The sequence below is a fragment of the Leucoraja erinacea genome, chromosome 32 (assembly GCF_028641065.1).
Source record: "Leucoraja erinacea ecotype New England chromosome 32, Leri_hhj_1, whole genome shotgun sequence".
Taxonomy (NCBI): Eukaryota; Metazoa; Chordata; class Chondrichthyes; order Rajiformes; family Rajidae; genus Leucoraja; species Leucoraja erinaceus.
Genome location: NC_073408.1, coordinates 7,394,242 through 7,421,823, shown reverse-complemented (window position 1 = coordinate 7,421,823; position 27,582 = coordinate 7,394,242). Strand labels below are relative to the sequence as shown.

General features: G+C 43.6%; 1 long non-coding RNA gene across 3 annotated transcripts in view; it reads right to left on the bottom strand.

The window, feature by feature from the left end:
• LOC129712326 (uncharacterized) overlaps positions 1-27,582 on the bottom strand; it is a 307,129-nt gene that overhangs the window by 104,995 nt on the left and 174,552 nt on the right. For all 3 annotated transcript variants that reach the window (XR_008726038.1, XR_008726040.1, XR_008726039.1), the window contains one exon: positions 6,631-6,727. This is a non-coding gene — a long non-coding RNA (uncharacterized LOC129712326). The remainder of the gene's footprint in view (positions 1-6,630; positions 6,728-27,582) is intronic.

Below are 27,582 nucleotides of genomic sequence, written 5' to 3'. Positions count from 1 at the left end.
TCTGCTTGCCACCCTAAACCATCTCTTTTGTTCCAGTTTTTGTTCTCACTTTCTCTTAAGTTTACAAGCTGACAGCCTGGAAATTCTGACACAGAGTTCTGTTTTATCTCAGAGACACATGCCCACTTCCATACAATGCTTTTTTATGGAGCTGAGCACAATTCTGACCACACCTGAGTCAACTGACAACCTCAGATGTTTGATAGGACATTTCTTCCACTTCTTGTTCCCAGGGTAGATTATTCTGAAACTAGACGGCATGAGCTTCAGTGGGAGGCGAGATATTTAACAGGGAGCTCAGGGACAACTTTTTCACTCAAACCATAGTCCATATCTGGAATGAGCTGCCAGTGGAAGCAATAGAAGTGGATACGATTATGACTTTTGAAAAGACATTTGGACAGATATATGGATAGGAAGGGTTTAGAGGATAGGGGCCATGTGCAGGCAAATGGGACGAGCCCAGTACGCCAATTTAGTCGGCATGAACAAGGTGGGCCGAAGGTCCTGTTTTGTGCAGTATAGCTCTATAACTATCAGTCACACATATGTTGACATCATTCCCAGTACAATTTTTCTTTAGAGTCTAGACCTGGGAAACCAGGACCATGTACAATTTAAGAGGGCCTCCTTGTGCAGGAATTTGGCCTGGTTAGGCTTCATCTCAGCTCACTTGAAACCTCAGCCCTCCCCTGCCATCTCTTCCTCCAAATCAAAACACTTCCCTCCCCGGCCCCAGCTCCCATCTCACAAAATACCGCCCGTCCATTCCCTCTGCAGATGCTCCACAGATGTTAATTGGTTGCTGCAAATTGCCAGTTGGGTAAGCAGCTAAAAAAGATCAAGGCTGAGTGAGGGACATGTGGGAGTGAATAAGTTTCTGAGCTACAGGGAAACCAGGAAAGGATAAATAGGATTGATAGGATTGCACCTCAACCTCTCACTCAAATCCTGACAACATCCTCGTGAATCTTCTCTATCCTCTTTCCAGCTTAATGACATCTTTCATACAGCTGGCTGTGCAAAACTGAACATAATACTCCATCTCTTGCTACATCTCTTGCATTTCTACTCTCTGTGTATCTCTAAAACCCCTGAGATGGTTTATTTTTATTGTGTGGAACGTGCAGTAAAGCAAACTGCAGTTAGCAATTTTACCAATGATTTCAAGCAACTCAGAATTAGCCATATGAGAAGCAATAGAGGGTGATTAATTTTACACAATGCACATTGACAACCCTTCAGTTTCATTTACTTCAATATTTCAAGTTGTTTTCTAAATCATTGTGTACTAGGAACAGAAGTAGCCAGTCCAGTCCCTCGAGCCGTTCAATTCAATTAGATCAAGGCTGATCTGTACCTCAAATACATTTGCTCCATTTCCTCTGACAGAGACTAGCCACACAAAAATCTGTCAGTCTTTCTCCTCAACACCCCAATCGTATGCCGGCAAACATAGCTGTTTGGGAATAAATGAGTTCCAGATTTCCTCTATTATATTTGCAAGAATACTCTGGATATCTCCTCTCATCGCAAGGTCAGTGGCAGAGTCTGATATTACAGGAATTATCTGTAGAAGATAGTGTTGACAATCTGGAGCTGATCTTATTAACAGATAGGACATAGAACATAGATCAGTACAGCGCAGTAACAGGCCCTTCGGCCAACAATGTCCGTGCTGAGCAGGTAAAAAGTTATCATCTCTGCCTGCACATGATCCATATCCCTCCATTCCCTGCTTATCCATTTGCCTATCTAAAAGCCACCTAAATACCACTGTTGTATCTGCCGCAACCAACCATGGCAGTGCCTGCCAGTCACCCACCGTCCTCTGTGTAAAACACTTGCCCTGCACAAACTGTAATGGGGCGACCAGTTCTGCACACAATACTCCGAATGTGGCCTAACAAAGTCCTGTAAAGCTGCAACAGAACTTCCTGACTTTTATACTTATTGTTACCAATGGATAAAGGCAAGCATACCATACGTTTTCTTTACAACCTTACAACTTATGGGCAGCACAGTGGCACAGCAGTAGAGTTACTGCCTTACAGCACTTGCAGCACTGGAGACCCAGGTTCGATCCCGACTACAGGTGCTGCCTGAACGGAGTTTGTACATTCTCCCCGTGACATGCGTGGGTTTATCTCCGAGATCTTCGGTTTCCTCCCACACTGGCTTGGTAAGTGTAAAAGTCCCTAGTGTGTGCAGAATAGTGTTAATGTGTGGGAATTGCTGGTCGGCGCGTACTCGCTGTGCCGAAGTGTCTGTTTCCGCGTTGTATCTCTAAACTAACCTAAACTATCTATTTGTGTTGCCACTTTCAGGGAGCTGTGGACTTGGACTCCAAGGTCCCTCTGTACATTAACGCCTTAAGGGTCATGACCAGCCATGACCATCCATGCTTTGTCCTGCAGCTCCGCTCTTCCAGCCTGTTTGATCCCCCGCCCCCCTGATCCGCTGAGTTACTCCAGTATTTTTTGTCTTTCCTTGGTAAGCTTCCTTGTTTCGAAGCTTTTCATTTTCATTCCTATCAGGCAAATAAGCTGGTAAACAGAACTCTGGAACAAGAATTAACTTCACTGTTGAAACATGAAGTGATAAAGAAGAATTAAATCTCTCTGAGCACAACTGGATTTCTGCAACTTGTGACTTGACATTAATCACTTGCATATTATATGTAACCACCACTATCTTCATAATCCCTATCAGCTATGGTTCACCAGAGAACTCGCATCTGAAGTGAGCAAAAACCAATTCCATTAATTAATTCTGTGTTTCGGTGAGAAACCAACTTTCCCAGTCAGACCTGATAATAAATGGTGGAAATAATTTTTTTTTAAACTCAAAAAATGCTTTGTGTACTTGCACAGATCATTTCCATTTGCTACTAAAACAGGAAGCTGATGAACATTTGAAGTATTGTGTGCAGTTCTGGTCACTCCATGGTTGTGGAGGCTTTGGAAATGTTGCAGAAGCAGTTTACCAGGATGTTGTTTGCATTGAATCAGAATCACACTTTATTCGCCCAGTATGTTTTGCAACGTACGAGGAACAGTAATTGGCCGGGTCAGTCGTACAATTAAAAGCAACAGATCGCTCAAAAATACATTTTAACGTGAACATCCACCACAGTGACTCCTACACATTCCTCACTGTGGTGGAAGGCGAAATAAAGTTCAAGTGCCTTCCCTTAGTTCTTCCTCGGTCGTGGGCCTCGATTGACGGGATGATCTTGACTCCCGTAGTCGGCGGCGTTCTGGCCCTCCACGTCGAGGCGATCAGCTCCCGCATCGGGGGGATGTCAGCTCCCCCGCGCCGGGCGATCGAACCTCGCATCGGGGCTGGTAGAACCTTCCGCGGCATTGGAGCTTCCCGACTAGCCTCTCCCGAAGACTGCGAGCTTTTGACGGTAAGTCCGCGCAGTGGTCGCGGTGGGAGCGATCCCAGACAAGGGATCAGCGCCGATGTTAAGTCCGCACCCCGCGATAGGACTCAGTCCGAGGAGGCCTCCAGCTCCATCGATGTAAGGCCGCAGAGCGCCCGGAGAATGTGATCCGAAAATTAATCACATATCCGGCAAGGTAAGAACTTGAAAAAAAGTTTCTCGCAATCCCCTCCCCCCTCCCCCACATAAAACAAATTGAAGAATATTAAAACAAACTTTAACACACTAAAAAATAACAAAAATAATGAAAAAACAAACAGACTGCCGGCAGGGCAGCCAATGCCCTGGCGCCCCTGGTGGCATTGGAGGCATATAAGGAGAGGTTGGACAGACTTGGATTGGTTTCCCTGGAATGAGGGGAGATCTGTTGAAGTAATTAACATTTTGAGAAGCATAGATAGGGTGGACAGTCAGAACTTGACAAATCATCCTCTATGATAATCCTCCACACTGGTGCCCCGCAAGGATGTGTTCTCAAGCCTCTGCTACATTCCGTATACACTCATGACAAAGCCAAATACTCAATTCACAGGTTGAAGATAGACACAAAATGCTGGAGTAACTCAGCGGGACAGGCAGCATCCCTGGAGAGAAGGAATGGGTGACGTCACGGGTCGAGACCTTTCTTCAGAATGATGTCAGGGGAGTGGGCTGTTTTCCTTCCTACTCAATTTACAGGTTTGCAGACAATACCACCTGGTGCCGGGACAACAACCTTTCTCTCAATGCCAGCAAGACTAAGGAGATTGTGATGACTCAGCAAGCGCATCAGTACACACACCCCAGTGTACATTGATGCTGTTGAATTAGAGATGGGTGAAAGCTTCAAGCTCTTAGGAATAAATATCACCATCAATTGGCCTGGACCACATCGAATCTATGGCCAAGAAAGCACCCCTCCGCCTCTACTTCCTCAGAAGGCTTACAAAGTCCAGCATGTCCCCAAAGTCCAGCATGTCCCCAGCAACTTCTACAGATGCGCCATAGAAAGCATTTTATCGGGGTGCATCTCAGCATGGTTTGGGAGAAGGTCCACGCAAGACCGCAATAAATTGCAGAGTGACTTTTGGCCTCCCAAAGCAAGCAGCTTTATAGATTCTTCCAGGTCCAATGGTGCAATATTTAGTTTATCGACAGGATCAATCAATTTTGGCTTTAAATGAATCCTGGAATTAATCCTCATAATGGTAGCATACACTAATGATTTAATTGTTATCACTGAATTAAACTGAAATTTTTTTTATTTCACTTCTTCTAATTGTCTTAATGTCCTACTACTCAAAGCTCCCATGTTGTAACAATTAAAATTAATGATCATTTTACCCCCGTTACCTCAATTAAAAAAAACAACCACCAAGAAAGAAGGTACTTCAGAGCTCTGAATATAATAGCTTTTTGAATTATGCCTTTGAGAACAAAATTGACCAGTTTAAAATTAGAATGTCCAGTACTCACATACAAGAGATTAATATTGCCCTGGGTTCTTAGGCTTAATTAAATGAGATCCATGGCTTGATGGAAACTTAATTTATTACACTATATGTTACTTTTTCCATGGAAAAGGTCAGTGGTGAAGCCAACCTCAATAAAACATAGGCCTTCAGTTTCTTCAGCACCGTTATCACAAATCTCCCTCGCAGATGCAAATTACAATCCTCTCAGTCTGCCTCATCCATTGTCAGACATACAGGATGTCAATTGTCTTCTGGACAATCCTAAAATAGATAGTCGAGCAATGGTTTACGGCCAATAACAACTGGAGTCGATTGTATCCTTGGTGTGTGCGCTTGAAACATAACTACGCCTGATGAGGGCAGATTGGAGGTGTCTGATGGATCATACTCCTCCACGGACACTTCTGGGGGCATCATGGCAGCTCCTTTCAGACCTTTCAGACAAGAGGAGCACTTTCAGACCATGAAGACTGTTAGAGTCATATAGCATGCAAATAGGCCCTTAGCCCAACTCGTCCATGCTAACCAAAATGCCCTGTTGCTCAGGCTGGACTCATTTGCCCATGTTTGGCCCATATCCTTCTAAAACTTCCCTATCCATGTGCCTGTCCAATTGACTTTAAAATGTTGTCAGGAGCACCAGCCTCAATCCCTTCTTCTGGCAGCTCCTTCCATATACCCACCATCCACTATGTGAGAAAGGTGTCCCTCAGATTCTCATTAAATCTTTATCCTCTCACTTTAAATCTATGCGCTCTAATTCCTGATTCCCCTACTCTGTGACAAAGACTCTGAGCATTCACCCTATCTATTCCCCTCATGATTTTATAAACCTCTATCAGATCACCCCTCAGCCTCCTGTGCTCTAAGGAAAAAAAGTTCTAACCTGCCCAGGGAGATATAAGTTCTAATCTCTCCCTATATCTCGGCCTTTGAGTCTTTTTAGTTTAGTTTAGTTTAGAGATACAGCGTGGAAACAGGCCCTTCGGCCCACTGGGTCCATGCCGACCAGTGATCCCCACATATTAACACTATCCTACACACACTAAGGACAATTTTCACATTTACCAAGTCAATTAATCTACAAACCTGTACGTCTTTGGAGTGAGGGAGGAAACCGATGATCTCGGAGAAAACCCATGCAGGTCGCGGAGAGAACGTACAAACTCCGTACAGACAGCACCCGTAGTGGTGAATCTCTGGAACTCTCTGCCACAGAGGGTAGTTGAGGCCAGTTCATTGGCTATATTTAAGAGGGAGTTAGATGTGGCCCTTGTGGCTAAGGGGATCAGGGGGTATGGAGAGAAGGCAGGTACGGGATACTGAGTTGGATGATCAGCCATGATCATATTGAATGGTGGTGCAGGCTCGAAGGGCTGAATGGCCTACTCCTGCACCTAATTTCTATGTTTCTATGTAGTCGAGATCAAACCTGGGTCTCCGGTGCTGCATTCGCTGTAAGGCAGCAACTCTACTGCTGCGCCACCATGATTGCCGTGACATTCCAAGCAACATCCTCGTAAATCTTCTCTCTGCACACTATCCAGCTAAATGGCATATTTCCTGTCGCAGAGCAACCAAAATGGAAGATAATCATTCAAGCACTGCCTCATCAGTATCTTGAACAACTGTTTTGCCATTCTATTTGCTTGTGACTGATAAAAACCACAACTCCTTCACTGCTATTTCTCCAATGCCAGTAACATCACCCAACATAAAGGTACTGACCTCATGCATGAAATTCCTATTGACCACGGTGTTCCAGGAAACAGTTTTGGAAGTTGTAACGGAAAGTGTTGGAAATACTGAACTTGCCAGGAAGCACCTGTGGAGGGAGAAGCAAAGTTAATGTTTCAGATCAATAACCCTTCATGGAAACTGCATGAGGTATCATAGGTCGGAAATGGGTTTTATGTTTTCAGGGATTGAGGGTTGGAGGGGGAGGAAAGAAACAAAATAGAATCTCTCTGTTTGGGTGTGTTCAGGATTGCTGGAGAACGTGGAACAGTACAGCACAAGAAAAGCCTATTTGGTCCACAATGTCCATCTGAATATGATACCTGGTTAAACTGATCTTCTCTGCCTGCACGTGATCCATATCCCTCCATTCCCTGCATTCCCATGTGCCCGTCTAATAGTCTTAAAGCCACTGTTGTATCTGCCTCTACCACTACCCTGGGTACTTCATTCCAAAACCCTCTATGTAAAAAAAAAACTTGCCCCATACATCCCCCTTAAACTTTCTACCTCACCTATCCATCTCGTCTTTGAGATTTCCGTACTGTGAAAAAGGCTCCGACTCTCTCCCCAATCTATGCCTCTCATAACTTTAGGCACTTCTATCAGGTCTCCCCGCAATCTCTGCTTCTCCAGAGAAAACAGCCTAAATTTGTCCAACCTTTTTTGCTACCACCCACCAATTAAGGCAGCATTCTGGTTAACCTCTTCTGCACCCCCTTTATAAAGTTTCCACATTCTTCCTGTAATGGGTCAATTATAACTGCAGAATACTCCAAATATAGACTCAAAATACTGGAGTAACTCAGCGGGTCAGGCAGCATCTCCGGAGAAAATAAATAAATGATGTTTCTGGTCGAGACCCTTCTTCAGACCCCTGAATAATATTCCACATTTTTAATTGAGCTATAGACAATGGGCGGAAGAGATACAAAATCCCTTTGTTCCTGCACAGCTCCAAGGATTTCTTAATGAGAAGATGTTCTGATTTATCTTTCTTAAATCCAAAATTGATGCCTTAACGCATTACATTACATTCCAGGTATAACGCTTTAGCTCAATGAGCAGAGATACCACTCATGAGCAGAACATTAAGAAATATTCAACTGTAACCTGAACAACTTGGGTGAAAACATTGATTTGTACATCGAAGCCTTGACCGTGATGGAGATCCCTTGGGTTCATTCTTTGTCATATCCCATCAATCAGATAACATTCTTTTTATCATTACTCCATTTCCTGACTTCCAACCAATTACCCAATCCATGAGCTGATGGCACTTGAAAAATTTGTCATCAAAGGAGTTTTTACTTTGATCCAAAAACTTCAAACAGGTTGATCCCAAAACGTGAAGGATTAACCATCGTCTTGAAGTGAGCTCTGAGGCAATGCTCTGCTTTGGCTGACAGTTTGCTGTGAAGTGCGGATGGTTAAAATGTGTTTGAAGTTTCTCTAGGCCTTTGAGAAGAGTTTAGGGAGAGGCAAGGGAGGACCAGGCGAAAGTTAAATGCTGGAGCTCTAGCTGAGCAGAGGCAGCCAGTCAATGGCAGCAGTTGGAGGACTCGGGATGTGAGTCCAAGGATTGCCGTATGCTGAGGTACTGAGGCAATCCTGAGAGGAAGGTGGTCATGATATTCTGACTGATATCGATGCACTGCATGATATCAGTCAAAAGAGCAAAGGAGGTGTGGCACACTTTCACAAAATATTCACCTTTGTTATTTCCAGATTAAATGCCACTGAATCATACGGCACAAAAACGGGCCCTTCAACCCAACTCGTCCATGCCAACCAGGTCGTCCCATGTAAGCTACTCCCATTTGCCCATGCCTGGCCATATCCCTCAAACAGAGACGGAAACCGCTTTCAAAACATGGAGGGGACGGAGGGTCAGGGGGGGACACAATTTCTTGGCAGCCGCGCGCTTATGCACACTCACACACACACGCGAGGCATCGGAAGCTTCAGCCATGCGCCCTGAATTAGATTTAAAGCTTGTAACATGAGGGGGACCGTTCCCCATCTCTGAAAACAGGGAGGGGACACATCCCCCCTTGCCCCCCCGGGTTTTCCGCCAATGCCCTCAAACATTCCCCATCCATGCACTTGTCCAAATGTCTTTTAAATGTTGTTATTACACCTGCCTCAACTTGCTCCTCTGGCACTATGTCACAATATAATGACTGAATCTTCCATGGTCATTCAAAGCAAGATCAACAGTTTAGCTCCTACACTGTGTCTCGTGCACATGACTGTTTTAACATGTTCACGCATTTTATAATGTAAACTTTTCTGCACTGCATAGTTGCAGTTAAAGGGATATCATAGTTATACAACATGCCTGAAACGAGGCAGCACAATGGCACAGCTGGTAGAGCTGCTGCCCCACAGCACCAGAGACCTGGGTTCGATCCTGAACTCAGGCGCTGTCTGCGTGGAGTTTGCACATACTCATGTGATTGTGTGGGTTTGCTCCTGATGCCACGGTTTCCACCCACATCCTGAAGGCGTGCTGGTTTGTAGGTGAATAGGTCTCTGCACATTGCCCCTAGTGTGTAGGGAGTGGAGCGAAAGTGGATAACATAGAACATGTATGAACGGGTGATCAATGGTCAGCGTGGACGGAGTGCTGAAGGTCCTGTCTTTCAAAGAAAAACTTTGATCTTCCATTCACCCGGCAACTGCCGATGAAATATGGAATAAAAACGACAGTGTCCAGTAACCAATAGTTCACTCTGACTATGAAGGCAGTAATTTAACTATTAAACAACTGCACCACTGCACGGTGGTGCAGCGCTTGCAGCACCGCAGACCCGGGTTCGATCCAGACAACGGATGCTGTCTGCACGGAGTTTGTACGTTCTTCTCGTGACTGCATGGGTTTTCGCCCAGATCTTCAGTTTCCTCCCACAGTCCAAAGACGTACAGGTGTGGAGGTATATTGGCTTGGTAAATGTAAAAATTGGCCCTAGTGTGCATAGGATAATGTTAATGTAGTGGGGATTGCTGGTTGGCGTGGACTCAGTGGGCCGAAGAGCCTATTTCACTGCTGTATCACTAAATTAAACTAAAAATGTCACTGTTTCTTTCTCATTGCTTACATCCCGTTGTTTGAGGAGATGAATCATTGGACTTGGTGTCCACCAGGATCCCAGAGGCTGTGTTAATCTGCACTTCCAAAAACGTGCGACAATAGAGTGGTAAAGAAGGCATATTGTATGCACGCTTTCATCAGTTGAGGCATTGAATATTAGTCAGTTTTAGCAATACATTTGATGTATTGTATGCAGTTCTGATTGCCCAACACTGGAAGAATGTGGACGCTTTGGAGAGGGTGCAGAATAGGTTTACCAGGATAATGTCCTCATTGGAGTGTTTTAGATATAGGGAGAGGTTGGACAAACTTGGATTATTTTCTCTGGGGCGCCAGAGTTTGAAGGGAGACCTGACTAAAGGACATAGTTTTAAGATCAGATCAGAGGGGGAAGTATATAAATGTGCGTGGCAACTTTTACACAGAGGTTTATGGGACACACTGCCAGTAATGGTGGTGGAGGCAGTTTGTTTATTTTAGATAGGCACACAGGATATGCAGGGAATGGAGCGGTAAGCAGGGAATGGTAGTAGAGAAGATTAGTTTATCTTGGCATCATGTTCGGCACAGTCACATGTGTGGAGCAGGACCTGTTCATGTGCTGTACTGTTCTATGTTCCAAACCATCTTCTATTTTCAGAGAAAGAGGATTGTGTGACAGGCTACACCACAAAGTCAGACAGCACCAGCACCCTTCTTCCTTCTGTGGCAAGGCACTCATGGAAACAGTCCCTTAAGCTGGGATACTCCGACACACAAGCCCACATCTTGTCTATTCTGGTCAAAGAGCCAACTGGCCTTCAAATCATTTAGACATTCTTCACCCAAGTTTATGGGCACCACGAGAAGTATTTCCAACACAAATTAGGAAACAGAATCTCTGTTGGACTGGCAATAGAAGCCAAGGAATTATTAAATATTAGCAGGCATAGCGAGGGCCGTTCTTAAAGAACATGTATTACAGTGAGCCATAGTCATTATCCAAGCTCCCTGCATTTTACAGCAGAATCATAAAATAATGTAACACAAAAAGCTTTCATTTCCCATTAATGAGCTTAGAAATCAAGTATGTTCAGGAGAAAAGCCAAGTGTAAGCAAGCTAACACCCTGTGTTTCACCCTGGGTAATTTAATTAATGCCTTTTCTTTTACATAAACGGAAGCATGTGGCCTTGTCAGTGCACTGTTAGCTTGTTAGTCCTTTGAAGGTCAAAGGCTTTTTGGGTGCCTTCTTTCAAACTGTCTTGACTGAAGTCAACTATGTGAAAATAACATTTAAAGAACTTGTTCAGCTGGGGTTTAATGAGCAGGGGTCCCTGCAACGCATTTTGTTGTTGTTAATAGCAGGAGATTTGGGAAAAGCAACATTGCAATGACACCAGTCACTTGGTCAAAAGAGAAGCTCTGTGTTACTTGAAAACAAATTGGACTTCATTTCCATAAACTACTTCTTTATAATATACAATGCTACAGACAACTCTACAGCAACTGAAATTCAGTCAGCTTCATCACTAGTCTTCAGCAGCAAGAGAAAACTGAAATCCTCAGAGAGTCTTATCGTGGGTGAAACATTAACTGGTTTAACTTTTCACAGGATGAAATGAAAATCAAGAAAAAACTGCAGAAGATGGAAATCATGTTTGCAAATCATAGAAGTAGACTTAGCCCCTTCGGCCCACTGGGTCTACTCTGCCATTCAATCACAAATCTATTTATCCCTCTCAACCCCATTCTCCTGCCTTCTCCCTGTAACCTTTGACATCCTTACTAATCAAGATCCTATCAATCTCCACTTTAGAAATACCCAATGACTTGGCCTCCTCTGCTCTCTGTGGCAATGAATGCCACAAATGCATCACCCTCTGGCTAAAGAATGTCCTCATCTCCTTTTTTTAAGGTATATCCTTTTATTCTGACTCTGCTCCTCCTAGATTCTCCCACTAGTGGAAATATCCTCTCCACATCCACTCCATCTAAGCCTTTCAGTATTCAGGAGGTTTCAATGAGACCCCCCCCTCATCTTTCTAAACTCCAGCGAGTACAGGCCCAGAGCTGTCAAACTCTTTAAAGAAAACAGGGTAGTTGGCTGAAGAAGCTAACTCTGTTTCTCTTCTGGAATTACAACTGATGACATTGGAAAATTTCAGAAAGACAAGTTTTATACAAGGAGAAAGAAACAGTTAACACTTATATCTCTCCCTTCAGCTTTACATCTCACTCCTTTTCTTATCTGACACTCTTTTGTCTCCCTTTCACCTCTAGTCTTTGTCACTTACTCTACCCATCAGCCATCACCCCTCCCCTCACCTGTACCCATCTATCACTTGCCAGAAGATAGACACAAAAAGCTGGAGTAACTTAGCGGGACTGGCAGCATCTCTGGAGAAAAGGAATGGGTGATGTTTCGGGTCGAGACCACCTGCCAGGCCTTATCCTGCCCCCACCTCTCTTTTCCAATTTTCTTTCCTCTACTCAATCAGTCTGAGGAGGGTTGATAGCTGTCTATCAGAACTGGGGAAATTTAGAGATAAACACAATGCAATAAAGGAGGTGGAAAGGGTAACCAAGTGAGTCTGTGATGGAGTGGTTGGCAAGATCTACTAAATGACAGAAGGACTGGTGACACCAGACGATGATGGGCAGTACAGGTGCATCTGCAATTCAATAAAAAGCCGTCTGCAGTTTCAAATATTCCAATCTTTTCTCAAAATAATTATTTTCCGATCTTTTCTCCAATGAAATCATCCAGAAACACTTGTGAAGAATTTAATGCAGTCGGCTCTCTCCCAATTCCCAGCATTATGGAGCTCTGCAGGAAGTGTTGTGTAATAATTTTGTTTCCCAGGTGCTGTTTTATCTTTCAGCCACATTTCTATCGCTGCTAAGTATTTCCTTTAAGTTTAATTATCTGTCAAATTAATTAAAAATGATATATTGTGACAGATGATATGCACTCTGCTACAAATGATAATGAATCAGCCAACTGCCTGGAACTTTAGTCCAGCACCTAAATAAATGAAGTTATGCATCTTTAATACCAACCATGGAGGCGGACAGATTTTAGTCCACTGAGATATTTCATTAATTGTTGTATTTCTGCCAGTATAATTTTTGGGGGGAGATATATTTCTCCGCAAAAGCCTGTGGTTGAAGCTATATCCAATTAGCTCCGATGGTGGAGAATTGCATTCTCTCATCATTGAGCCATCTGGATGAAGGTCAAGGCTTGTGGGCACTGGTTGCAAAGTGGAAGAATAGTTGAGATGCCAATTAGAAGCATTGTCATTCTTCGGTTTTAGAGTGTGCTTCGGGAGAGGAAGGAAAGGGCTGATAAAGACGGAGGATTTTACATATTTTTTACGTCTTGGATGTAAATCAATTTGAAAATACTCTATGCATTATCCGGATATGTTTACATAACGTTTCATTCATTACGTTTTTAACCCCATGCAGCCATTGCAATAAATATTTTAACCAGGTTTCAGCTCAGGTCCAAACAAGTTTCTATCCACTGACTTCAATGTAAACTGTACTGAGAAAATGACCAATTAAAGACTCTCACCAGCTCCTTGCATCTCCTATCTTTGGCATTGCTACCATTAGCGACGACCACCGGGGCAGCACAGAAGCAACTCGAAGGTAGAATTCACTCATTAGGCAAAAATAATGATGAATTGTTACACATTGTCCCCCAATGACAATGACCTCCTGTACATTATTGATGAAATTAACATACTTAATGATTCAACAGCCATCTAAGTTTGGATTATCTCCACCATGCTTACTGGTGATTTAGATCTAAAAACTGGTGGTTTCATCTACAAGGTTCCAGAACAAAACCCCAAGTTTCAGATAGAGCAAAACACAAAACACTGAAGGAACTCAGTGGATCAGGCAGCATCGTGGAGAGAATGGACTGATGATGTTTCGGGTTTAGATGCTTCATCAGAGTGAATCCATCCTATGAGAAAAGTTGTCTATCCATTCCCTCCACAGGTGCTGCCTGACATGCTGAGTTCCTCCAGCACTTTGTTTTGCTCATGATTCCAGCACCTGCAGTTTCTTGTGTCCAATTTCAGATGCAGAGCAGACTGAAGATTCACTTGTCCTCAACATTCGAGCCTTGGTCCCCTTTAATCTGCTCCTTGAGGCAGCTCTAAGTGAGAGGGTGGTGTACATCTTGTTTCATTCAATATCTGCAGAGAATGGAACCAGAAGACCCAGTCTCCATCACCTCTATAGCAGCGTTTCTCGCAGAGCATCAGAGTTTAACACGAGTCAGAGTCAAAGTCAAAATGGTGAATGCTGGGCCCATTGTGGTTTGCGGTTTATAGCAATGATCTGGATGAGAATGTATAAGGCATGATTAGTACTTTTGCACATGACACTAAATGGAATCTGAAACAAATTTCAGAAATGCAATCGATGAAGCGCATGGTCTAACTATTCTAGATTTACACTTACAATCACATTTTATGTCTCCTGAGAAGTAAGCAGTCACCACATCACTCTCTGTGGCTCTCCTACCTGTCGTATGATAATCCCCTTTGCTATTATGCCACCGAGGCAGCCAGTGTACAATTAATGACTCAATCCAAGATGTATGGCAATTTTGCACCAGTGCAACAAACTACACTCACTGAATTTTCTCAACATTAACATGAAGAAATAGTCCTTTGAAAATCAATGAGCCAGTTGTCTGGATTCAGAAGCAAAGTGACGATAGTCACCAACGACCTGAAAGAAAGCTGCCCACAAAGAACCAGTATCTCATGGTTCTCTGAAAGTGGTGAGTCAGGTGGAAAGTGTGGTAAAGGTCTTTGGCCCACTTGCTCTCAATAGGAAGGTTATTGCGTACAAATGTTGGAACATCATGTTGTAGCTGTACAAGTCATTGGTGAGACCACACTTGGAGTACTGTGTGCAGTTCTGGTCGCCCAGCTACAGGAAGGATTCCATTAAGTTGGAAAAGGTGCAGAATAGATACACCAGGGTGCTCCCTGGGTTTACCGGCTTGAGTTAAATGGAAAGGTAGCGTATACTTGGACCTTTTTCTTTGGAAAGTAGGAGGATGAGGGTGACTTTATTGAGGTGTGCAAGATCTTGAGGAGCATGGATAAAGTGAACACGAACTGTCTTTTTCCCAGGGTGGAGGATTCTAAAACTAGAAGGCAGAGTGGGCATATGCTTAAGATGAGAGGGCACAGATTTAAGAGGGAGGCAACTTTTTCACTCAGAAGGTAGTCCGTATCTGAAATGAATTACAGAGGAAGCCATAACAGTGGGTAGAATTACGACTTTTAAAATATATTTGGATATATATATGAATAGGAAGGGTTTAGAGGGCTACGGGCCAAATGGGACTTGCCAGTATGTCAACTTGGTCGGCGTTGATTGTGGCCTGCTGTATAGTTCTGTGACCCTCTGGCTATCTCTGCAGGGGCATTTTCCTTTTCCCAATATTGGTTATACCTGGGAGTCAGTTCAATAGAATGCTTGACATCCAAGATGCCAGCCACCCAGTTGAACTCTACACTGCTTGGATTTTAAGTTTGTACTTGGATCTCGCATTCCTTGCCTAAGATGCAAAGCAAGTTTGGGAAAGAAAGGAAAATCAAAATATTTTTGTTCATGGGCCTTACAGCCTTAAATATCCCTGGCACACCAACTGCTTACGGGGTGTGTGGCCTTATGGTCAGGTCACTGAATCCGTTACCCCAATGCCTGCACATGAACCAGAGACACGAGCTGCACCCTTGACAATGCACTAATAAATACATCTAGAGTGAAAACTTTTCTAATAATGGTGTCACTGACACCACAACATTGCCATTTGGATCACAAGTGGCATCTTTGGAGAAGGAAATGTCAAATTTTCATGTGTCCCCATGTTTAGACAGTTAACACAGATGACCTCTGAACTTGCCCAGAATACACAGCAAAGCAAGGACCATTTAGGGACTGGGAATAAAATCTAGCCTTATCTGTCCAAATTCTTCTTTGAAATACTTTTCTACAAAAGTATTTTCCTTGACTGGATAGCACACAACAAAAAAAAGCTTTTCACTGCACCATGCTACAAGTGACAATAATATATCAAACTAATCAACTGACGAATGATAAAAAGATAGATGTGGTGACAAAGACTAGACCAAAAAAAAGTCTCCATTTCTTCAAAAGTGGAAAGAAATCTGACACCGAACGTGCCTGGATCAATGGGCATAACCATGGGTCTAAAAAGTGTCTATGATCATGACATATAAATAAAAAATGACGTATTCATATCTAGGTTCCTCCTCATGCTGTTAGGAGAGGGCAATTGTTAAGTGGCATGTGAGTAATTATTGAGAATGATTAAAATATATATGAAGTATTGTTAAAAGTCTGTGGGTAATTACTAACAAAGCCCTAACTGTTATGACTATGATTGATGGTAGTGTAGTAGAAGTGGTAAATATTAATAGTTGCTGAATATTAAATGTATTTCAAATCAGGAGAAGCCAGCACATATTTTAACATAGTGTGAATTGTGTACTTAAAGTGAGCAAGGAAAGTGAATATGCTCTCTCATCTTATTCACAGAACGCAGGGCAGTCAGGCTTGTACCATTGTCCATTACATGCATCTTGCCAGTTCAGTGCAGGCACTGGCTGTGAACCTTGGGACAACTGGGTATTGTTGGAATGGCCGTTCAGAAGATTCCTAATTGACCCTGGGAAACTGGCAATGAAGATCCTGACGGGATTTGAATGTCAAGAAAAAACTCAGGTGCTGGAAACACGCAGCAAGACAGGCAGCATCGATGGGAGAGTAAGAGAATTATCTGTTTTGGTTGGCCCGTTAGAGAAAGGATGTGAAGGCTTTGGAGAGGGTGCAGGAGAGGTTTACTAGAATGCTACCTTGATTTAGAGGATATTAGCTATAAGGAGAGGTTGGATAAACTTGGATTGATTTCTCTGGAGTGTTGGATGTTGAGGTACGATGAGATATTATTTTATAAATTTATGAGACCCATAGATAGGGTAGACAGTCAGAAACATTTTCCCAGGACAGAAATAACATAGACTGGGGCATAGTTTGACGATCAGAGGGGGAAAGTTTAAAGGAGATGTGCGGAGCAAGTATTTTTATTCACACAAAGTGGTGGGTGCCTGGAACGCATTGCCTTGGATGGTAGTGGAGCCAGATATGATCGTGACATTTAAGAGTCTTTTACATAGTCAGATAATATACAGGGAATGGAGGGATCTGGATCACATGTTGGCAGAGGAGATGAGTTTAACAGCATCATACTCAGCATTAACATTTTGGGTCGAAGGGCCTAGTCCCATGCTGTACTGTTCTACATTTTATAATTTCAGTTGGTGGGAAATCCTGAACTGGGAGCCACAACCTGAGGAGATAGGATCGGGCATTTAGGATAAAGAGGGGAAAATTCTTCATGCAAAGGGGGGGAGAACCTGTAGAGGTCTGAGGCCAAATAAAGTCATACAGTACAGAAACAGTCCCTTCAACCCAACTTGCCCATGAGGATCAAAGTGCCCTATATACTCTAGTCCCTCCTAGCCTAATTTCGCCCATATCTCTCTAAACCTTTCCAATCCATGTATCTGGTCAAATGTCTTTAAAAGTGTAGTTATAGTACCTGCCTCAACTACCTCCTCTGGGAGTTTATTCTATATATCTGTGTGAAAACGTGGCCCCTCAGATTTCTATTAAATACTTCTACTCTCGCTTTAAACCTATGTTCTCTGGTTCTTGATTGTCCTACACTAGGAAAAAGACTGTGCATTCACTCTATCTATTCCACTCATTATTTTATACACCTCTGTAAAATCACCCCTCAGCCTCCTGAACTCCAGTCCTAGCCTGTCCAACCTCTCTCTCTATCTCTCCCGCTCTGCTTATAGATTAGGTATCTTTTGTACCTCGTCTGCCCAATCCCATCAGGATATTATGAAGGATGTTCGGTTGGTAATTCTGTTTGTTTGTGCGGCAACAACAGCAAGAACTGGAGCACAGATGACTGTGAGAGAGCTGCAGCATTGCACGTCTCCTTGCAGACACGCTGACAGAGGACTGGGACCACGCTTCCTGTCTGCCTCTCTGCAGGAGAACAGCAAGTGGCCCGTTGGGAAGAGAAACGATTAATAATATTGCCATGGAATGTGCTTCCACCGCCACTTGTAATTGAGGAATCTCGATGATGCTGAATGCTAATTTGAGACATCTGGCTGATGTGAAAAATGCAACAGCTGCTAATTATCATCAGAAAGCTGCTTGCTTTAGTGGTTCTTCATTAACCATTTGAACGATCAGAACAATAGTGCAGAGACTAAACGAGCTTTTACATCGTCAGAGGAAGATCTTGAAAGACTTGCTGAAAAAGATGTCTGACAGACATAATTAAAAGCCTTTCTTTTGGCTTTGTTAGCTCATACTTAGAAGACAATTGTGGTTCAGCAATTTCATTTATTTGGCATTCTGTACAACTGAATGCTTTTCAAATTCTCACTTAAGATCCTTCTAACTTAGCTCCCCTGACTTGCACGTGAATTGGGGGGGGGGGGTGTGATTCCTTTCAATAGCATCTATCACATCACAGTTTAGAAGGCACCAAGCTGTTTTACAATCAAGTGGAGTCTCTGATTTAGTGGAGAAGACCAGCAGTTGATCTGTACACAGCAAGAGTCAAGACTCTTGATTCAAGAGAGAGTCAAGAGTGTTTAATTGCATATGTACCAGCAACAGAACAATGCAATTCTTACTTGGCTGCAGCTTAACTGTCACATTAATACAATAACACCACAAATAAGTATGCAGTAAACAATAAAACAATAAATTAATAAGCAGTGATATTTGGTAACTATTCCATAATAGTGCAAAATGGAAGCACATAATGTTACCAAAACAAAGTCCATAGTAGGTTGCTGCTGAGGTAGGGTTGTGGTTAGTGTTGTGCAGTGTTCAAGAGCCTTATGGTTGCTGGTAAAAGGCTGTTTTTCAACCCAGAGGTCATGGTTTTCAGGCTCCTGTAGCTGCCTCCCAATCATAGTAGTGTGTGGCCAGGGCGGTGTGGGTATTTGATGTTATTAGCTGCTGTTTTGTGGTGCGCTCCGTCACTGAGCAATCTTATAATGTCTAGTTATCTGTTGAAGTGATACCGGTTCAGCCGACATCAATGATAATTCCACTATTCTTTTACAGAGAGTACCACAGGATCTTTCTTACAACCATCTTAGAAGTTAGGGCATTAGTTTTCACATTGCATTACCAGACAGTCCCTTCAACTTTGCAGATATGAACTGCAGATGCTGGTTAATACACAAAATGACACAAAGTGCTGGAGTAACTCAGCAGGTCAGGCTACAGGTGAGGAGAACAGGAATAGGCCACGTTTGGGTTAAAACCCTTCATCCTGAAGGTGCGTTTCAACCCAAAACATCGCAACCCAAAACGTTACCTATCCATGTGCTCCAGAGATGCTGCCTGACCCGCTGAGTTACTCCAGCAATTTGTGTCTTTCCTTCAACTTTGCACCAGGGTCAGCCCACATTTTAGTGGTCAAGTTTATGACTTGAACACAGAATCTTCTGACTCAGGAGTAGGAGTAATGACCACTGAGACACCGACAGCAGAAGCCGCCGAGACAGACAAGGGGTTTGCAATAGGTAGTTTTCCCCAGGAGGCATGCAGATGTGATGTTCTCTCTCATTCTATGAACATGCTGAACATGACCCAAATGCAAATTAAACCGAAAGACATGTTTCACTGCTGTTCACAGAATTGGTTTGCTGCAAATGGCATTTTATCATTTCTGACAGAAGAATTCATGTGCCTGACATTTTGCATCAATTATCTGTATTTGACAGATCACACAAACAATACCCACTCATTACTCTTTGCTCTTTTATCCCCAACACTGTTAGTCAAGGTATCAACCTGCCCTGTACCCTCTTTGGAAGAGCACATGCAGCTGGAGGTCTCAGCCTACCTTTGTGCGCTTCCTGGTGTGAGCTCAGCTTGGGAAAGAGTGGCTGATAAAATTCCCCTCATCATACTGTCCTTCCCATACCTTTCTCTTTTCCCACTCACTAATTATTAAAACACTAGTACTACTGTCAAACTCCCTCATGGAGTTCCTGTGTCCACTATAAAACATAGAATGGTGCAGCGCAGAAATAGATCCTTTAGTCTACAAGGTTCCTGCCGAGCATGATGTCGTTAAATTAATCTCCTCTGTCTGAACATGATCCATATCCCTCCACTCCTTGCAAACCCATGTCCATATCCATAGGCCTCTTAAATGCCACTATCACATCTGCTACAACCACTGCTCTGTGTAAAAATAAACTTGGCCCGCTCATCTCCTTTAAACTTTGTCCCTCTCACCATAAAGCCATGCATTCTAGTCTTTGACATCTCCACCCGAGGCAAAAGGTTCTGACTGTATACCATACGTATGCCTCTCGTTATTTTATGAATTTGTATCAAGTCTCCCCTCAATCTCCTCAGCTCCAGTGAAAACAATACAAGTTTGCCCAATCTCTCCTTTCTACTCCAGACAGAACAAGGGCAGAGCTTCCCTAGTCCTCACCTTTTCCCTCACAAAGCATCCACATCCAATACATCATTCTCTGAAATTTCAACATGATTCTATCATTAGTCACATCTTCCCAAACCCACCCACTTTCCACCTTCCACAGAGATCACTCCATCCACGACTTGCTTCACTTGTCCCTTCCCACCAAGGTACTTTCCCTTTCAACCGCAGGAAATGTAACATCTGTCCTGATACTTTCTCCTCACCTCCTTTCCAGGAACCCCAGCAGTCCTTCCAGGTGCAACAGTGGTTCACATACACCTCCTCTAACCTCACCTACCGCAGCCAGTGTTCCTGATATGGCCTCCTGTACATTGGCGCGACTAAGTGTAGACGCGCGACTGTTTCACTGTAAATGTGCTTAGTCCATCAAGACCAACTTATACTCAATGCCCCTACAGCTCTTAGACTCCAGGATAGACATTCCATCTGCTCTACCCATTGGCGTACACTTGTTTACCATTTACAATAAACTTCAACATGAACATGAACTACATTCCCATTCTCTGGAAACCCCAGGTAACCTCACGTTACTAATCCCTCCCCGAATCTAGAAAGCTTCCTGACATTCTCGTTAATTGTAGCTTCAGCCCCGTTCAAAGCTTCTTTCATTTTCACTTTCCCTTTAACTTATTATCCATATGCCTAAGAAGTTGCAAGACATGTGGCTGTATTTGAAGAAAGTTGCACAATTTGACCTTCTACCTTTATAGCATAGAACAAAGGCATAAAAAGTATCAAGTGAATCTAAGTGTCAATTACATAGTTATCGTTGGATCTGCTGTTTCAAAACATATGACTGTGGGACAGAATAGTATGCTGGAAAAACATAATAAAAGATTAAAAGATATTTTAGTTTAGTTCAGAATCTAGAGATACAGCATGGAAACCGGCTCTTCAGCCCCCCAAGTCCGTGCTGACCAGCGATCACCCAAACTCTAGATCTATCCTACACACAAGGGACAGTTAAAGAAGCCAATTAAACTACAAACATGCACGCCTTTTGAATATGGGATGAAACCAGTGCATCTGGAGAAAACCCACGCATCAGAGAGAAAGTACAATCTCGGCACAGACAGCACCCGTAGTCAGGATCGAACCAGGGTGTCTGGCACTTTAAGGCAGCAACTCTATTGCTGCACCATTGTCCACCGTAAATACCTTTTATATCTAAAAAGTATATCCGAATTAAGTAATAGAATCATACAGCATGGAAACGGGCCCTTTAGACCCACAGCGCTCATACTGACCATGTTCACTATCTACACTGCTCCAATTAGGCCTTTCGTATCTAAGTACCTGTCCAAATACCATTTAAACATTGTAAATGTGTCTATCCCAACCACTCCCTTTGGCAGCTCGTTCCAGATAACACCACCCTGTGTGTGAAAAACCTCCCTCTTTCACATTTTTACCCTCTCACCTTAAACCTGTCCCTTCCAATTCTGGTCTCATTTGCCCTGGGGCAAAAGCTCTTACCATTTATAACACCTGTGCCCCTCATAATTTCATAAACCTTTATAAGGATAATCTCTCCGCCTCCTCTGTTCCAAGCCTATCCAATGGCATTGTAACTGCAGCCATCCATTCTAAGCAACATTAAGAAATGAATGAATGAATTGCCACATGTGACAAGTCACAGTGAAATTCTTTACTTGCGTACCCACGGTATGCAAATAGTCAATACATAAAGGTACTGACAAAGTTAAAAAGTATACACAGTATCTGTGCCAGGTCCCCCTTTGTTCTCCCCCCCCCAGGGTGGCCCCACGAACAGCAGGTCCCCATTGTCCATTGTTCTCCCCCTCCCTCACAGCTTCCCCCCCCCGCTGGGCCCTCCATGGTCCATTTTTATCACCCGCTCCCCCCCCCTCCCTCCAGCTCCAGCAGTCCCCCCCCATGCTGGGTCCCTATTGTTTAACCCCCCCCTCATGTTCCTTCCCTCGGCAGCGGCATCCTTACTCCACGCGGTCCATCCTCGTCCGTCGGTCGACGCCCACCATCGACCGCCCCACCGACCTCTCCACTATCGCTGCCGGGTCCTCTTCTGCTCTCCCTTTTCTAGTGTGGAGACCCAAGCCATGCACCATTTCATAAGTGCGGTCTTATCAATATTTTGTATCACAGCAAAATGTTGTCCAACTCATACTCAATTCCCCAGCGTATGAAGGCAAGCATATCAAACGCTTCTACACCACTGGATTCTTCTGTGCAGTGTCCGGGGCAAAGACAAGACGGGGGGGGGGGAAGGAGGCGAGGCGAGGCAGGGGGGAAGAGGTGAGAAGGGAGCGGTTGTGAGGTGGAGAGGAGGCGAGGTGGGGGGTGGGGGAGGAGGCAGGGAGGAGAAGGCAAGACGATGGGATTAGAAAACACATAACAACTGAGGAAAATGCCTTTGGAGCAGAGAGAGATTTAAAAAATCTGATAATTATGGGTAAATCAAGCCTCTATTAAAAGTGAGGAACTTCAGGTCATTGATGTTAGCAAAGAAAATAAATAATTGGATTAAGAGGCAAAAAATCTATTGACCTTTCAGAATTTATCCTGGAATTCTCAGGCAGAAAGCTGCAGAGATAATGGTGCACTGGTTCCAGGATGGTCTCTGCTGTGTGAGGGAGGAGGGAGAGCATGCACAACTCTGGGCTAATTATCCTGGCATCAGCTGTCAGTGACATGCTAGAACCATTTTACAGGCCACGATAATGGGCACATATAAAAGCAGTCAACATAGTTTTATGAAAACATATTCATAGAGTTTTCAATGGGCTAACAATAGGGTGGTGATGTGGGAATTGATTTTACTAGGTATTCAAAAGACATTTGATAATGTTTGATAGGCACTAAAAACATAAATAGTAACACAATGGCAGAGGTACGCAGCTGGTCAGGCAGCAGCAGAGGAGATAATATTTGTCATTATTTAATAACAATAATGATAATGACCGTGAATCAGGAATTGGAAAAGTTAAAAATAAACCAAAGTTATAAGTTGCATAAATGAGTGGAACGGAGAACAAAAGGCAGGGTCCGTGGTCAAGTGGTGATCAGGTTGGGTCAGGGTGTAACGTAATGGAGAGAAATACCAGAGATTCACTGCTGCCCAGTGGACCATGTGTAGGTGTGCCAGAGCTTGGTTTTGATCTTCACATACCCCTTTGGCTCCGTCAGTCAAAGACCATGCAGTGGCACTGAAGGTGGCATGATTTCTCATCGATGTCCGTCTTCACTGAGCAGTGGCTCCCAGGCAGTCCAGGCTCAACAGGGTCTAATTTTGAATGTACATTGTCAAGAAGGTGTGTTACACAGTGAGGGCAAGTTAAGTTTAGAATAATTATTGTTACATATACCGAGGTACAGTGAAAACCTTCACGTGGTCCACCCTGTTTCGACTAATCCAATCAACCCGATGTGCACAAACAAATAGATCAAATAGAACAAGTTGGCCTCCAACTTTTGGCTGTGCACGCCATACGCAAGAAGAAGAAGGGCATTCCGTTATGGCAAAGAGAACACAGCCAAGGATTTTTTTCATCTACAAGTTCTAAACAGAAAAGTTCATAAATGATTTGTAGCATCATGATAATTTCCCACTGTTGTCAGTGGATGTGTGGGAAGGATTCTTTGATCTAAATAAAATCACCTGTTCTTTTCTGACTCTATTTTAGATTCACCAAAATCACACGCTTGCTGTATTTAAGGAGGAGAGATGTGCATCTTGCTGAACAAGCAGGAAGTCAGACGTTGAATTATGACTCTTGAAAACATTAAGGATTCATCAACTTGTTCTGAAAACCCTTTCCCTGGCTGTTTGAACCGGTAAGCGCATTTACAAGTCACACAGCCTCTCCAACCTACACCAAGAACAGAGGAAGACTGCTCAGAAATGTATGCACAGTCAGCAGCCTTGAACAAGGTGTGTTTCAGCAACGTTGCATTGAACTCTGAAATACATACCCTTGACTTTAAAGGGACGGATTTTGGAGACAGATGATAACATGTGGGCAACAGGTAGTGCTGCTGCCTCGCAGCTTTTTCAACTTGGGTTCCATCCTGTCTGTGTGCATGTTTAGTTTAACAGCATTATGTTGGGCATGGACACGATGGGCCAAAGGGCCTGTTCCTATGCTGTACTGTTCTATATTACCTGAAACATGTGAAAGTACAGTTGCAGCAAGGCTGCGAGGTGCTTTATGAGACACCTTGCTGTTGATTCCTGAACAGGTGCAGTGTTTCACTCCTACACTGTCCCATATGCTATTGATTACTGCCTTCCTTGGATATTCCCAAGAAAGCTGAAGCAAAAAGCAGAATAACATGGACTCAGCAACATACATTTAGCAGTTCTAACCGCTTCCAATCAGCTGGTTACCATGGTTATGCTTCTCCCTGGAATTCAATGCTCCTTCCTAAACAAGTGGACAAGATGAATTATTTCAGAGCATCACTGACATATCTGAACAACTCTCACAGTTGCCATCACCTCTGGACCTTGACAATGCCCCTTGGCTTAACTCCATCCATTGCTGACAATCCGTCTTGCAAGGCAAGTTTCATATAACTCATTGTGTGTAGCTCCCAGGACTCTAAGGTACACGGACAGTGGAAAAAATACAGGTTGTTAAAGGAGCAAAAGAAGATGAAGCGTAGACACAAGGAACTGCAGATGCCAGATTGCAAAAAAAGACATAAAGTGCTGGAGTAACTCACCATGTCACGCAGCGTCTGTGGAAAACATGGACAGGTGACGTTTCTGGTCGGGACCCTTGTTTAGAAAGGAGGAAGTTCACTACTATCTCCATGACATTGACTGGCTCAACCACTGAGCTGTAAACTGACTCAAAACTTCATTCTCTCTAATCTTGACCACTGCTGTCCAATCCTCGCACTCTGATCTCTGACAAACTGAGATCATTTAAATGTGTTATTCAACTCTCCCGAGCTCCTGTAGGGTGGCACAATGGCGCAGCTGGTTGGGCTGCTGCTGCACAGCCACAGAGATAATGTTCTGTACTGTAAATGTGGAGTTTGCACGGTTTCCCAATGTTCTGTATATGTGGAGTTTGCATATTCTCCCTGTGGCCGAAGCGGTTTCCTCCAGGAGCTCCAGTTTCCTCCCACATCCCAAAGGCATGCGGGTTTGCAGGTTAACTGATCTCTGTAAATTGCCTCAAGTGTGTAGGGAGTGGATATGAAAGTGGAATAACATAGAACTAGTGTGAACAGAAAAAAAATAATCACTGTACCTCTGTGCACATGATAATAAAGAACCCATTGGGTGATTGACGGTTGCCATGGATTGTGTGGGCCGAAAGGGTCTCTTGGCACGCTATCTTTCAATCGATCAAACTAGCACTGAATTCCACTACCCATCACTTCTGACCCATGTGGACTCCTGGATAGGTACGTTTAAAGCTGGCATCCTTGATTTGCAACTACTCCATGATCTCACCCCACCTCCTCTCTCTCCAAACTGCTTCAATCTTACAACATTGCAAGATCTCTGTGCTCCTCTATTTCTGGCCTCTGAATCATCCATAAGCTTAAATCGTTCCACCATTGGCAGGCATGTCTCCAGCTACCTGGCTTCCCAGTTCCTAAATCTTCTGCCAAAACCTCTTCACCTTTATTAATGGATGAAGAAGCTCTGTAATAAATCTTACCTCCGACAAGACCTAGTCATATCTCACATGAGTCAGAATCAAGTAGTGTTTATTCATACTCAGGCAAACTAATAGGGAATATCTTTTACTATATTAAGGTGGCACGGTGGTAGAGCTGCTGCCTTATCGCACCAGTGACCCGGGTTCGATCCCGACTGCGGGTGCTGTCTGTACGGAGTTTAGACAATCTCCCTGTAACAGCAACGGTTTGCTCCAGGCTCTCTGGTTTCCACCTACGTTCCAAAGCTGTGTAGGTGTGTAGGTTAATTGGCTTCTGTAAATTGTCCCTCGTGTGTGGAATAGAACCAGTGTATGGATGACCATGGTCGGTATGGACTCAATGGGCCGAAGAGCCTGCTCCAATGCAGTATCTCTGAACAAAACTAAGGTGCAAAATAAAATGCAAATCATAGTTGTTGCTGTCTGTTCAGTGAAAGAGATACAAGGCACAAAGTGAAGGGCATAACTTAACAAATGGCAACTTTACCCCATCCTGTTTAATGCAGTTGTTAATTGAGGACAATAATAAACTAATCTTGTAAGCAGGAGGAATATACAGAACATTTCCAGTTGGTGTTTCTCTTTGATTTATAATGGTTCTATACGAAGCTGCTGCAACAATTCAAACACTATTTTTGAGGGCGATTTAGATTTATGGCTTAGACTAATAAGGATATTCAGACCATCTAACAGAACCTTGTTCTGTTCTAAGAATCAAACCTTATGGAATATGTCTTTATAATTAATGGCCTTAATTGTAGTGGAATCAGTCTTAGGTCCAACTCAAGTGACAGGAGTAAGCATCAGACACAAGAAGCAGGGACACCTTCAGACTCTGCAAAGAAGCAAGGCGACTTCCCCTACCAGAGAACTCACACTCCCCCACAATCTGACCTCCAAATTAGACCCCTGGCCTAAATGTAAGCTGACAGCTACCCACTGCTACTTAAAGACCCAGGCACAACTGTGTGTTACAATGTTGGCTTTTGGATGGTTAGTAAGTGAAAGGGAATGCAATTGTTTTGCCCCCAATCACACAACACTCTAGAGTACTGAGGGGTTTTAGTTTTAGAGATACAGGCAGTTTTAGTTTTAGGTAACAGGCCCTTCGGCCCATCTTGTCTGCACTGGCCAGCTGCACACATACTATCCCACACACACTAGGGATAATCTACAATTATACCAAGCCAATTAACCTATACGCCAATACGTCTTTGGGGTGTGGGAGGCAACCAGAGATCTCAGAGAAAACCCACACAGGTCACGGATAGAACGTACACACTCTTTACAGACAAGCACCCATATTCAGGATCGATCTCGGCTCTCTGGCGCTGTAAGGCAGCAACTCTAATGCTGCACCACGATGCCGCCCATTGGCTGCCTGTTACATTGGCCGAGGAGGGAAGGCAGAGGAGATGCTCCTGATTGTTACCATGCACGAGATAAGGAAGAAAGATCACAATAAACATGATTTCACCCAAATGTATTAGATAGATTGGTGATTTGAATCAGGATTCTGGGACTGTGAATACAATATCAGTAATTTGGAGAAACTTTCAACACAGAGTTTGGAAAAGTCGGAAAGAA